Source organism: Dendrobates tinctorius, unplaced genomic scaffold (genome assembly GCF_039654945.1).
Source record: "Dendrobates tinctorius isolate UK_male_01 unplaced genomic scaffold, ASM3965494v1 ptg000011l, whole genome shotgun sequence".
In the NCBI taxonomy this organism is placed as follows: domain Eukaryota; kingdom Metazoa; phylum Chordata; class Amphibia; order Anura; family Dendrobatidae; genus Dendrobates; species Dendrobates tinctorius.
Genome location: NW_027361679.1, coordinates 101585404 through 101598650, shown reverse-complemented (window position 1 = coordinate 101598650; position 13247 = coordinate 101585404).

Sequence of the window (13247 nt, the reverse complement as noted above, 5' to 3'; positions counted from 1 at the left end):
ATGGTCGGTCAGCAATCATTTTGCCTGTCCACCCGATGCCCACTACAAGGTTTTCCCTGGCTTAGAGTGCTACTACTACAGGTTCTGTTCCTACCACCACAGCTGCAACACAGATTAGCATTAGGATTGTGTTGTCCAAAGCTGTCTGCTTATGTCTTCCAAAATATCAACTGACTGAAGTTTTTCTGGTGTAGTATGTTCCTTAGGCCCTATGTGGGGTTGAATAAAATGGTGAAATTTTCAATCCATCAATGTTGTCTATGTACATCATGGTTTGCTATATAAAAAATTAGTCACATTCTCGTCCAGGAAAGTTGGACGAGTGGAATCCGTATGGTTTACCTTTTGTCATGCGAGTGTAATGCGAGTGTGCTGTTATTTTCTTAGCTCAATCCATATGACGTGCACTTTTAACATAATTTTTTACATACTATAACACTTTATGTAAACTTTAAAGCTAGTTGACAAAAATAATATAGCAATCATATATAAAGATAGATGATGCAGTTATGCTGTATAATTTCATAACTCCCCTACATATTTTAAAATCGCACCCTTCAGTTCCTTAGTGTGAAGTTTATTCTACAGCTTTTAATGCTTGTAAAGACTCGGCGACTGTGAAGAGCAGTAACTTTACTCATGCCACCGCTCATCAGAGTCATCGGGTCACGATGTGCTACACGAGATCTGAAGACTATGAAGAGTGGTAACGTCAGTACCATTAGTACTCTTCATAGTCGCTGGGTCTCGTGGAGCACGGCACAACAGGGCGAATCTGATAAGCAGTGACGTCCATAATTTTACTGCTCTTCACACTCACCGGGTATCACGGAGCACAAGCAAGCTGGGAGTGGTTGCTGCTAAAAATCTTTTGAGCCTCAGAATGAGGCTACATACAGTAGGCTTTGGACTATGGAATCGGGGAACATCATGGGAAACACTGGACTACTTTGGACCTGCTTGGAATCTTTTTTTTTTTTTTCTTTATAACAAATTGGCAAAGAAGAGATGGTGACTTTTTTTGTTTCTCTCTTCTTATATTTTTCAGGTTTCCATTTGGGGATTACGCTGGATTCCCTAGAGTACGATGGACCAACATGGTTTTTTTTTTGTTTTAAAATAAATTGGTGAACCAAGGAAAATGTTGGGCCCTGTTTTTTTTTTTCTTTTTAGTACTGGTTCAGTAATGATAGTCTGATAGACACCTCTCCATTACTAACACCAGGGTTTGGTCAGCTGTGTTTTTGCACAATTCACAGCTGACATCAACCCCAAGCCCCATTACCCCGATTGTCAATGCACAAGGGCAGTTGGGAAGGACATCTCATTTGGGCGGCTGAGGGCTGGTATTTTTAGACTGGGAAGGGTGCAATAACAATGGACCTTCCCAGCCTGATATCAGCTCACAGTTGTCTACTTTACCTTTTCTGGTTCAATAAAATAGAGGGTACTCCACATCATTTTTTTTCCATTTATTTAAATAAGCATAAAAAGCTGTAGAATAAACTCCACATGAAAGGCATTAAAGAGTGCAAGTTTAGAATAAGTAGGATGGCTGTAAAATTATACATAATTATACGTATATTTGAAGGATATCTACCTATTCTAGCTTGCATATTTTTTGGATGATAAGACCATAAGATCCCTTCTCCCAGCCCAGGGCCCACAGCATCGCCCCACTCCTGCCTCCACTTTCCTGCAGGAGTGACCCTGCCTCCTGTATCATTGCTCCAACCCGCCTCTCCCTCTATGGTAAGCTAAATTGGGACTATTAAATGCACCCCAATTTTCTTCAAAGTGCGTATTATAGTTAAAAAAATGGTATATAATCTATCTTTGTATCTATTTATTATATATATAATATCTATAATGCCTTTCTATCATCTATCTCTATATTTATTTACAGTGGGTAGGGAAAGTATTCAGACCCATTTAAATTTTTCACTCTTTGTTTCATTGCAGCCATTTGGTAAATTCAAAAAAGTTCATTTTTTCTCATTAATGTACATTCTGCACCCCATCTTTACTGAAAAAAAACAGAAATGTAGATTTTTTTGCAAATTTATTAAAAAATAAAAACTGAAATATCACATGATCATAAGTATTCAGACCCTTTGCTCAGACACTCATATTTAAGTCACATGCTATCCATTTCCTTGTGATCATCCCGCCTCTCCCTCTATGGTAAGCTAAATTGGGACTATTAAATGCACCCCAATTTTCTTCAAAGTGCGTATGATAGTTCGAAAAATATGGTATATAATCTATCTTTGTATCTATTTATTATATATATATATAATATTTATAATGCCTTTCTATCATCTATCTCTATATTTATTTACAGTGGGTATGGAAAGTATTCAGACCCATTTAAATTTTTCACTCTTTGTTTCATTGCAGCCATTTGGTAAATTCAAAAAAGTTCATTTTTTTCTCATTAATGTACACTCTGCACCCCATCTTTACTGAAAAAAAACAGAAATGTAGATTTTTTTGCAAATTTAATAAAAAAGAAAAACTGAAATACCACATGATCATAAGCATTCAGACCCTTTGCTCAGACACTCATATTTAAGTCATATGCTGTCCATTTCCTTGTGATCCTCCTTGAGATGTTTCTATTCCTTCATTGGAGTCTAGCTGTGTTTAATTAAACTGATCGGACTTGATTTGTAAAGGCACACACCTGTCTATATAAGACCTAGCAGCCCACAGTGCATGTCAGACCAAATGAGAATCATGAGGTCAAAGGAACTCAGAGACAGAACTGTGGCAAGGCACAGATCTGGTCAAGGTTACAAAAGAATTTCTGCAGTACTCGAGGTTCCTAAGAACACAGTGGCCTCCATAATCCTTAAATGGAAGAAGTTTGGGACCACCAGAAGTCTTCCTAGACCTGGCCGTCCAGTCAAACAAGAGCAATCATGGGAGAAGAGCCTTGGTGAGAGAGGTAAAGAAGAACCCCAAGATCACTATGGCTGAGCTCCACAGATGCAGTAGGGAGATGGGAGAAAGTTCCACAAAGTCAAATATCACTGCAGCCCTCTACCAGTTGGGCCTTTGTGGCAGAGTGGCCTGACAGAAGCCTCTCCTCAGTGCCAGACAACTGAAAGCCTGCATAGAGTTTGCTAAAAAAAACACATGAAGGACTCCCAGACTAAGAAATAAGATTATCTGGTCTGATGAGACGAAGATAGAACTTTTTGGTGATAATTCTAAGCGGTAAGTGTGGAAAAAACCAGGCACTGCTCATCCCCTGCCCAATACAATCCCAACAGTCAAACATGGTGATGGCAGCATCATGCTATGGGGGTGTTTTTCAGCTGTAGGGACAGGACAACTAGTTGCCATTGAAGGAAACATGAATGCCGCCAAGTACAGAGATATCCTGGATGAAAACCTCTTCCAGAGTGCTCTGGGTCTCAGACTTGGCTGAAGGGTCACCTTCCAACAAGACAATGACCCTAATCACACAGCTAAAATAACAAAGGAGTGGCTTCAGAACAACGCTATGACCATTCTTGACTGGCACAGCCAGAGCACTGACCTAAACCCAATTGAGCATCTCTGGAGAGACCTGAAAATGGCTGTCCACCAACATTCACCATCCAACCTGATGGAACTGGAGAGGATCTGCAAGGAAGAATGGCAGAGGATACCCAAATCCAGGTGTGAAAAACTTGTGGCATCATTCCCAAGAAGACTCATGGCTGTACTAGCTCAAAAGGTTGCTTCTACTCAATACTGAGCAAAGGGTCTGCCTAGTTATGACCATGTGATATTTCACTTTTTCTTTTTTAATAAATTTGTAAAAAATGCTAGCAGTCTATCTGCTTCCATCCAGCAGTGTATCTGCTGGATGTAAGGCTGTATAGTCACATCATGCAACAATGAAGCATACCATTGAGATGTAGTAGAGCTAGATGCGTCGCAAGAGAAAGGGATTATTATCTTCTCGGCAGACAGGTAAGAAATATGGATGTCTATTATTTTAATTCTATTACAGAGGACATTGCCTTCAGTGAACTGGGCAATGAAGTGAGTATGGTTTCATTTATATTCATTAAAGGTGTCTGTGTCATTCTCTCCATGAAAGGCCTTTATTCTGGGTGTTTTTTATACAATAGCACTATGGGGTTAAGTAATGTGGGCGTCTTATAGGTACCTCTCTATTACTAACTTCTGGGCTTGATGTCACCTGACAATACAAAGTTGTCATCAACCTCCCCAACTATCACCCCACTTGCAACCGCACCAGTGCAAGTGGGAAAAGCGAGGCTAAATGCCAGAATTGGTGCATATTATGGATGCATCTTCTCTGGGGCAGATGCCAGCTGATGTTTTTAGTCTGAGCAGGGGGAAAATATCCATGGCCCCTTCCTAGGCTATTAATATCATCCCGCAGCTGTCTGCCTAGCCTTTGCTGACCATTAATTATAGGTGGACCCTAAATTATTTTTTTGGGGAGTCACCCATTTTAATAACCAGTAAAGGCCAGTTTTTGGTCAGTTGCAATCCGTGAAAAAATGCAAAAGACGGATCCGTTTCCGTTGTGACACAACATATGCCACCGGACCGTTGTTTTGACGGAACCACTGAAGTCAGAAATTTAAAGGAACCGCAGCCTGGAAAAGGGGAGAGAGAGAATTTTTCCTGCCACCAGAACAGGATTTGGGGTTAAATTTCTGGACAGGAAATTCTTCCGGGCATGCTCAGTGTGAAAAAGCGGATCCGTGCAGAGAAAAAACGTTTCATTGTCCGTCCACTCAAGTAAGCGGACGCCAAAATTTTGGCGGATCCGTCAAAAAATGGATCCAACGGATGACCATCCGTCAAAATCCGCCGCTAATGCAAGTCAATGGGGAAAAAAACGGATCCGACAAATAAAAATCGCGGATCCATTTTTTTTGCAAAACGGCGGATTTTGACTGATGGAAACAAACGGAAGTGTGAAACAGGCCTAAGCTCCATGGGTATTATCCCCTTTCCAGGCGATAAACATCTGCCCCCAGCTATCCGCCTTTCCGCCCCTGGTTAATAAAATGTCGGGGAACCACATGCCATTTTTTCATAAAATAATTTAGTATGTAAAAAAATACAAGTACAGTAAGCTACATAAGCTTTGTGCTAATTATAAATGTGACTGACATGTTTATATCTATCTATTCTATGTGTATATAACTATTCTATCTATTCTATTCTGTATGTATTCTGGCTGGTCACGCTGTGATTTTTTTTTTTTTTTTTTTTTTCCAAAATCATTTTTATTAGATTTTCAAGTGATTCATACAGATGAACATTTCTGTAAACATATATTATCTCACAAATAAAGGCAGTTTGTGATCGAATCCCCATAATAACATAACCCCCAAAATAATAGAGAAATTAAAATCATGTTTACGCGCAACTCAGGTCCCCCTCCTCATCTCAGGCATGTGTTCATTCACCTTGTTTCAGACCTTCAGATTCCCCAACGTACCCCTTATGCTTTCGAGTAAATACCAGTTCGAGTATATAAATGGGTTCATTACCTCTCTTCTTTCATCTTTTGTCATTTTATTCTCAATAAACCTCCTCCATTTCCCCATGAATTTAGCTGTTTCCCTGTCTTTGTTTCTTATCGCCTCTCTTTTATCAATGTCCAATGCTTTTTTAAGGCCCAGTATCATGTCTTTCCCGTCTGGAAGCGTTTGCGTTAGCCAGTTCCTCAGGATTAATCGTTTGGCCAGTAATGCTATGACATGAAATAATTTAGGAATGCTCTCTTCCCTCCCCCTATTTCCCGTATGGTGCAGTATCCAACATATGGGCTCAAGTTTCACCTTGACCCCACAGATTTCCTCGGTGAGCCTCTGTACCATCGCCCAAAAATTCTGTGTATATTGACAGTGCCACATCCCATGGATCATGTCAGTTCTTTCTTTCTGACATTTAGTGCATTTCTCTTTTCTGTTTGGGCAATTTGCTGAAGGAGGAATGTTAAAACCAAGCACTAGGCCGTGCATAATTCGAAATTGGCTGTCTCTCCATTTTTCAGAGATGATGTGTTTCCTTACTCTTCCCCAGCCCTCCAAAATACATTCCATCCCGTCCTCTGAGTGTAGCTCTCGAGTCCAACCGCGAAACATTTTGTCTGACCCTGATGGTAACAGGATTTCCCTTACATAACTATATATTTTTGAAATATTCACATCCTGTATGTCCCAATTGGTCATCGTGTCAAATTCGTTAGTCCCTATTTCTTTGGTCACCTCCCGAAGTTTTCCCATAATGTGAAATCTCACTTGGTTATATTGGAGGATTTGAGACTCTTTGAGACTGAATTTCTCTAAAACCTCTGCCCCCTTCAACCACCTGCCTTCCGCCTCATGTAACAGATCACCCACTTTTTTCACCCCCTTCCTCTTCCACTCTTCAAACAAAGCATTCTCACGTCCTAACTTGAAATCTATGTGTGCCCATATGTTCAGGTATTTGGAAATTGACCAAGACAATTTGAATTTCTTCCTCACCGCCTTCCATGTCATGAGAGTGTCTCTAAAAATCATTGAGTGTTTAACTTCACTCGGCACCCCACTCAAGGAAGCGTGCAGTAGCGAAACTTTATCCCACGGTTTGCACAGTTGGGATTCCAGAGCGTTGTCTGAATACCTCGATGTGCCCTTTATCCAATCAATTATATGACGTGTCAGACAAGCCAAATTATAACCACGTACATTGGGTAGACCTACCCCCCCTCTATCTTTATGACCCATCAATACTCTGGCGCGTAGTCTCGGCTTTTTGCCCCCCCAAATGAACTTTGAGAAGGCCCTATTAATTCTGTTACAATCTACATGTTTAATCAGAAGGGGTATGGTTTGCATGGGATATAACAGTCTGGCAAAACTCACCATCTTCAAGAGATGGCATCTCCCCAAGAACGACAACGGAAGCCCTTTCCACCTCTCCAATTCTTTTTCAATTTTGTCTATGAGGGGTCTATAATTCAGCGCATATACCTGGCCTGGGGATCTCCCAATTTGTATGCCCAAATACTTTAGTGAGGATTTCATTATCGGGATCCCTACCAAATTATCTCTACCTTGGCTTTCTTTCCCATCCCTTAACATCAATATTTCACATTTTGCCCTGTTTAATTTAAATCCCGAGAAAGCCCCGAATTTTTCGATTTCCCCTAATAAGCGTGGTAAATCTCTTTTTGAGTTATTCATGTATAGGGTAATATCGTCAGCGAAAAGCGCCGACTTAACTATCATTGATCCTATTCTAATCCCCTCATGAGAATCCTGCGAGTTAAGAAACCTAGAGAAGGGTTCTATTGCTAGGTTAAATAGCAATGGCGATAAAGGGCATCCCTGACGGGTTCCCTTATACAGTTTGAAAGCATCAGACAAAAATCCCGGCGTATATACTTTGGCTTTGGGGTTTTTGTACAAAGTCGTTAAATAGTCTCTAAATGGACCCACCATTCCCACTTTGTCTAGTACCATACCCAGCCATGGCCACCTCACATTGTCAAATGCTTTTTCTGCATCCAATGTGACCATGGCCGGGTCAGCACGTGAATCTAATTTCCTAGCTCTAATTGCGTCCAGGATCAGTAGAGTTTTTCTCACGTTCGTGACTGCCGATCGACCTTTGATGAAACCCGTCTGGTGATTTGTAATTATTTTTGGTAACAGCATCGCTAAGCGATCAGCCAGTATCTTAGATAATATCTTAATATCCTGGTTAATTAGTGATATTGGCCGGTATCCCGAGGGCGAATCTTTATCTTTATCCCCTTTTGGGAGCAGTTTGATATAGGCCGTATTCATGTCCTCTGACAAGTTTTCCCCTTTCAATATGTTGTTAAACATTCGTGTCAGAGTGGGTGCGACCTGCGATCTAAGTTCTTTATAGAATTCCCCATTCATCCCATCCGGGCCAGGAGCTTTATGCGCTCCCAAGTGTCTTATTGAGGACTGTACCTCCTCCTCTTTGATATCCATATTTAGAAAGCATCTGTCTTCCTCTGTAAGTGTGGTCAATGCTATCTTCTCTAGCCATTCCCTCCCCCCCGCGAGATTATCAGATTCATCCTTGTATAACTTTGCAAAGTATGTACCCAGAATCCCGTTAATGTCTTTGGGATTAGTTACCATATCCCCCTTTTCCCCCTTTAATGCTGTTATTAGGGTTTGTGCACGTTTACCTCTCGCTAGATTAGCCAAGAGCCTGCCAGACTTATCACCATATCTATTCAATTCCACTTCTCTTTGTCCCCATACTAATTGCTCCCTCCTCTCCGCCCATTCCTCATATCTATTTTTGGCCTCTACCCATTTCTGTTTGTTAGAATCATTTGGACAATTCTTAAAAGTTGTGTACTTAGTCCTTACCTCATTACTCGCTAATACATATTGCTCCCTGATCTTCCTCTTCAGCTTTAACGTGTAGGCTATGATCCTTCCCCGTAGTACCGCTTTCCCTGCTTCCCAGAATAATTTTGCGTTCTGTTCATGTTCGGCATTTAACAACGCATATTCTGTCCACCATTCCCTGAGTTGTTTTCCAAAGTCTCCATCTTTTAACAAAAAGGATGGGAAGCGCCATAAAAAATCCTGCCCCCTCTGAAATTTTTCTGACAGGTCTATCGTTACTGGACTGTGATATGATATGACCATATCTTCTATGATCACCCGCCGTGTCCTTTGTATCATGTTGCCGGACCCCAATATCAAATCTATTCTAGACCATGAATTTTGAGCGTGTGAGTAATGGGTATATTCTCTCTCCTGCGGATGCAACACTCTCCAAATGTCTTTGATGTGTAGGTGCGAAGTCATATCTTCCAGATAATTCCTACCTGTTCCCTGTCGTGCCCCAGTATTACCCTCTCTACACGATGATCTCTTTCTATCTTCTCCCTCTCTCATAACTTGATTGAAGTCGCCCCCTAATATCACGTTGGGCTCTGCATCCCTCAGGATTCTGTTTTGTAACTGAGTAAAAAAATCTTTTTGAGATATATTAGGTGCATAAACATTGTATAGGCTGAATTTTTCCTCACATACCTCGATGAGTAGATGTAAAATCCTCCCTTCCTCATCTCCTTCCTCTTGTATTATTCTATGAGCAAGTGATTTGTTTATTAGGATCATTACTCCCCCCTTTCTAGATGAGGTCCCCGAACTGAACACTGCGCCTACCCACATCTTATGCATCCTAAATGCCTCGCTCCCCCCCAAATGTGTTTCCTGAAGCAGGGCTATATCCGCTTTTAATCTTTTTAAATGTCTCAGAACCATGCTTCTCTTGTTAGGGGACCTTAGGCCTTTCACATTCCATGTTACTATCTTAGGCATAACCGAGCTCTGGGAGGATTTCCTCCTCCGCTGTTTTTATATCTCAATTTATAATTTTCTCCATATGAGGACCTGAGTTCACGACCCATTCTTGTCATTCTCTCCCACCTTCTTTCAGTTTGGAACCACATATAAAAACCCTCTTTTAAAGAAAATTCCCCACCCTTCCCCTCTATTTTCCTCCACTCCTTTTCCCCATTTTCGACTTCCATTTTTTCTACCCTTCAAACGTCGACAACCCCTTCCCGCCTCCCCTACAGAGCCTTTTAACTGACCCGCCTATGAACAAGAATGACCAACCTCTCTATAGTATATCTTACATATGTGGCCTTCCGTAACTATAACAGATTTCCGTTGTAACTTGTCTACCCTCCCAAACCTCCCCCGGTTGATTAATCACATGCCACTCCCACCAGCAGTAAGACTGTGCATAATGTGAAAAAAAAAAAAAAAAAAGGGGGGGGTAGGGGGGCACACAGCACGCACGGAGGACTAGAAGAATAACGGGTATCGAAAAGGAAGCAAGAGGAAACGGAAAGCCACGAACAAGAGAATACGTGGGGGAGTGAAAATATCAGAAGTCAATTAGCAAATTAATGACTAAAATTCATTTCTCCGCTGGTCGTCACATCCCATCTTCTCTGGATCGCCCTACTGATTAACCACCTCCTCTTCTGGGCCACGAAACGGAAAGTGAGATCTTTCAGCGGTTGTTATGTTCCTGATCCGATTTGTCCAAGTCCATTTCTGCAATATCTGTGTTTATGTGAAGCTCCTGGCGTAAATCCTCTTCTCTCGTTGGTACGTTGGTGCCTTTGCATTGATTTCCCATATCTAATTGACTGTTTGATCTCATAGTGTCCTTCTTCTCATGTCCGTTTTGTGTTCCACAGCTTTTTTGTATAATGTTTAACGCCTCATTAGGGTCAGATATTATTTTCATTTTACCGTCCTGCGCTCTGAACCGGAGTATGGCTGGATACATCAGATGAAAGCGAATGTTTTTGCGGAACAAAATTGTGCACACTTCACTGAATGCTTTACGTCTTCTGGAGACATCTATGGAGTAATCGTTGTATACCAGTATCTTATGACCCCGTATTAATAATGGCTGCCGCCTGCTCTTAAATGCTCTAAGCACCTCCTCCTTATCCTTATAATCAAGGTATTTCACCACCACTTGGCGAGGTTTTGTGATGTTAGGACGCTGTGGTATGCCATTCCGAGAGTTTACTGACAATGGTTCACGAGGTGGACCCACCCTGTGAGCTCTTTCCACTCTGCAACGGTGCGAGTGCCCCAGTGCTTTGGGGAGGTCAATTTCACATATCTCATCAAGTGCTCTGGATCCCAGTGATTCCGGCAGCCCCACCAGTTTTAGGTTGCTCCGTCTGGAGCGGTTTTCCAGGTCATCTATTTTGCCCACCATATAGGCGGACTGTTTTTGCAGGTCATTTATCTGTGACTTCATCTCCTCTATCTTATCCTCCGCTCCTGACACCCTCTGTTCAGTTTCTTGAATTCTGACCTCATGCTGTGTTGAGACATTTTGAATCTCAAGCAATGAATTATGTACCACCTCTTTAATTGTTAGCATTACATCTTCTTTTAGTGAAGTAACTACTTCTCTTGCCAGCAATTTATAATCAATTAGTATATCTCTGGTCTGTGCATTCTTCCTCCTCTCCCTTCTGTGTCCTGTCTCCGATTCACCTCTGTCTTTACAGCTTTGCACACTGTTGCTCCCGTCTCCCTCCTCCCCCTCCTGCATTCCTCCACTCTCCTCGTGTGTCGGGGCCATCTTGCCAGACGCTTCTTCACCCCTCCTCTGTTCTCCGTCCTCCTCCTCTCTCCCCGCGCTTCTAAGGACATAATGATCCATCCCTCCTGCTCCTGTCACACCGCTCGCTCCTGTTGTGGCCTGGGATCGCGGCGGGCGATGCAATAAAATACCGGTATGTGGCGGGTCAGGCGGGAGCTCCTTCACCTTGCATCCTCCAGGGCAGCGCCGGAACCGGAAGTCTACGCACGCTGTGATTTTACTGTACGCGGCAGATAAACTGATGACTTATCAAAGGACATCGGTGTGTAAAAATCGGATGGCACTTGCTTGGTCCGAGTGCTGTGCGATTTTTTTTCTTGCACCACTGACTTGCATTGGCGAGTCTCATCTGAGATACTAGAACAGTTGCAGTATGATGCAATTTTTTTCTCAGTCCGATTTCTGCTGAGAAAAAAATTGCAGATGAGCTGTGACTCATAGATTAACATTGGTCAGAGTGCAATCAGATATTTTATCGGATTGCGCTTGTCCAATTTATACCCAATTGTGAGAGAATCCTAGCTATTGTGGTGGCAAAAGAGGTCAACTGAGTATAAAGCTGATTCCAGTTTTGCTGTCAGAGGCAACATCATCCTTGTTATGATTAGGTAACCGAGGAGGATAACGGGGGAATAGACTAAGCAACCAGAGAACCAGAGAGGGTGGTAGCTAGCCGATTGCAGACCCCTAAACTGACAACACAACTAGAATTAGCCGTGGGACGTACCTATGATGCCCTAGACGCCTCGGCACAGCCACAGAATTAACTAAGCCTAAAGAGAGAAATGGGAAAGCTAAACTGCCCCGGAGTAGAACCCCAAAGGAATAGATAGCCCCCGAACATACACTCACTGGCCACTTTATTAGGTACACCTGTCCAACTGTGTGTTAAGACTTAATTTCTAATCAGCCAATCACATGGCGGCAACTCAGTGCATTTAGGCATGTAGACATGGTCAAGACAATCTCCTGCAGTTCAAACCGAGCATCAGTATGGGGAAGAAAGGTGATTTGAGTGCCTTTGAACGTGGCATGATTGTTGGTGCCAGAAGGGCTGGTCTGAGAATTTCAGAAACTGCTGATCTACTGGGATTTTCACGCACAACCATCTCTAGGGTTTACAGAGAATGGTCCGAAAAAGAAAAAAAATCCAGTGAGCGGCAGTTCTGTGGCCGGAAATGCCATGTTGATGCCAGAGGTCAGAGGAGAATGGGCAGACTGGTTCGAGCTGATAGAAAGGCAACAGTGACTCAAATTGCCACCCGTTACAACCAAGGTAGGCAGAAGAGCATCTCTGAATGCACAGTGCGTCGAACTTTGAGGCAGATGGGCTACAGCAGCAGAAGACCACACTGGGTACCACTCCTCTCAGCTAAGAACAGGAAACTGAGGCTACAATTTGCACAAGCTCATCGAAATTGGACAGTAGAAGATTGGAAAAACGTTGCCTGGTCTGATGAGTCTCGATTTCTGCTGCGACATTCGGATGGTAGGGTCAGAATTTGGCGTAAACAACATGAAAGCATGGATCCATCCTGCCTTGTATCAACGGTTCAGGCTGGTGGTGGTGGTGTCATGGTGTGGGGAATTTTTTCTGGGCACTCTTTGGGCCCCTTGGTACCAATTGAGCATCGTTGCAACGCCACAGCCTACCTGAGTATTGTTGCTGACCATGTCCATCCCTTTATGACCACAATGTACCCAACATCTGATGGCTACTTTCAGCAGGATAATGCGCCATGTCATAAAGCTCGAATCATCTCAGATTGGTTTCTTGAACATGACAATGAGTTTACTGTACTCAAATGGCCTCCTCAGTCACCAGATCTCAATCCAATAGAGCATCTTTGGGATGTGGTGGAACGGGAGATTCGCATCAGGGATGTGCAGCCGACAAATCTGCGCCAACTGTGTGATGCCATCATGTCAATATGGTCCAAAATCTCTGAGGAATGCTTCCAGCACCTTGTTGAATCTCTGCCACGAAGAATTGAGGCAGTTCTGAAGGCAAAAGGGGGTCCAACCCCTTACTAGCATGGTGTACCTAATAAAGTGGCCAGTGAGTGTATATTGCC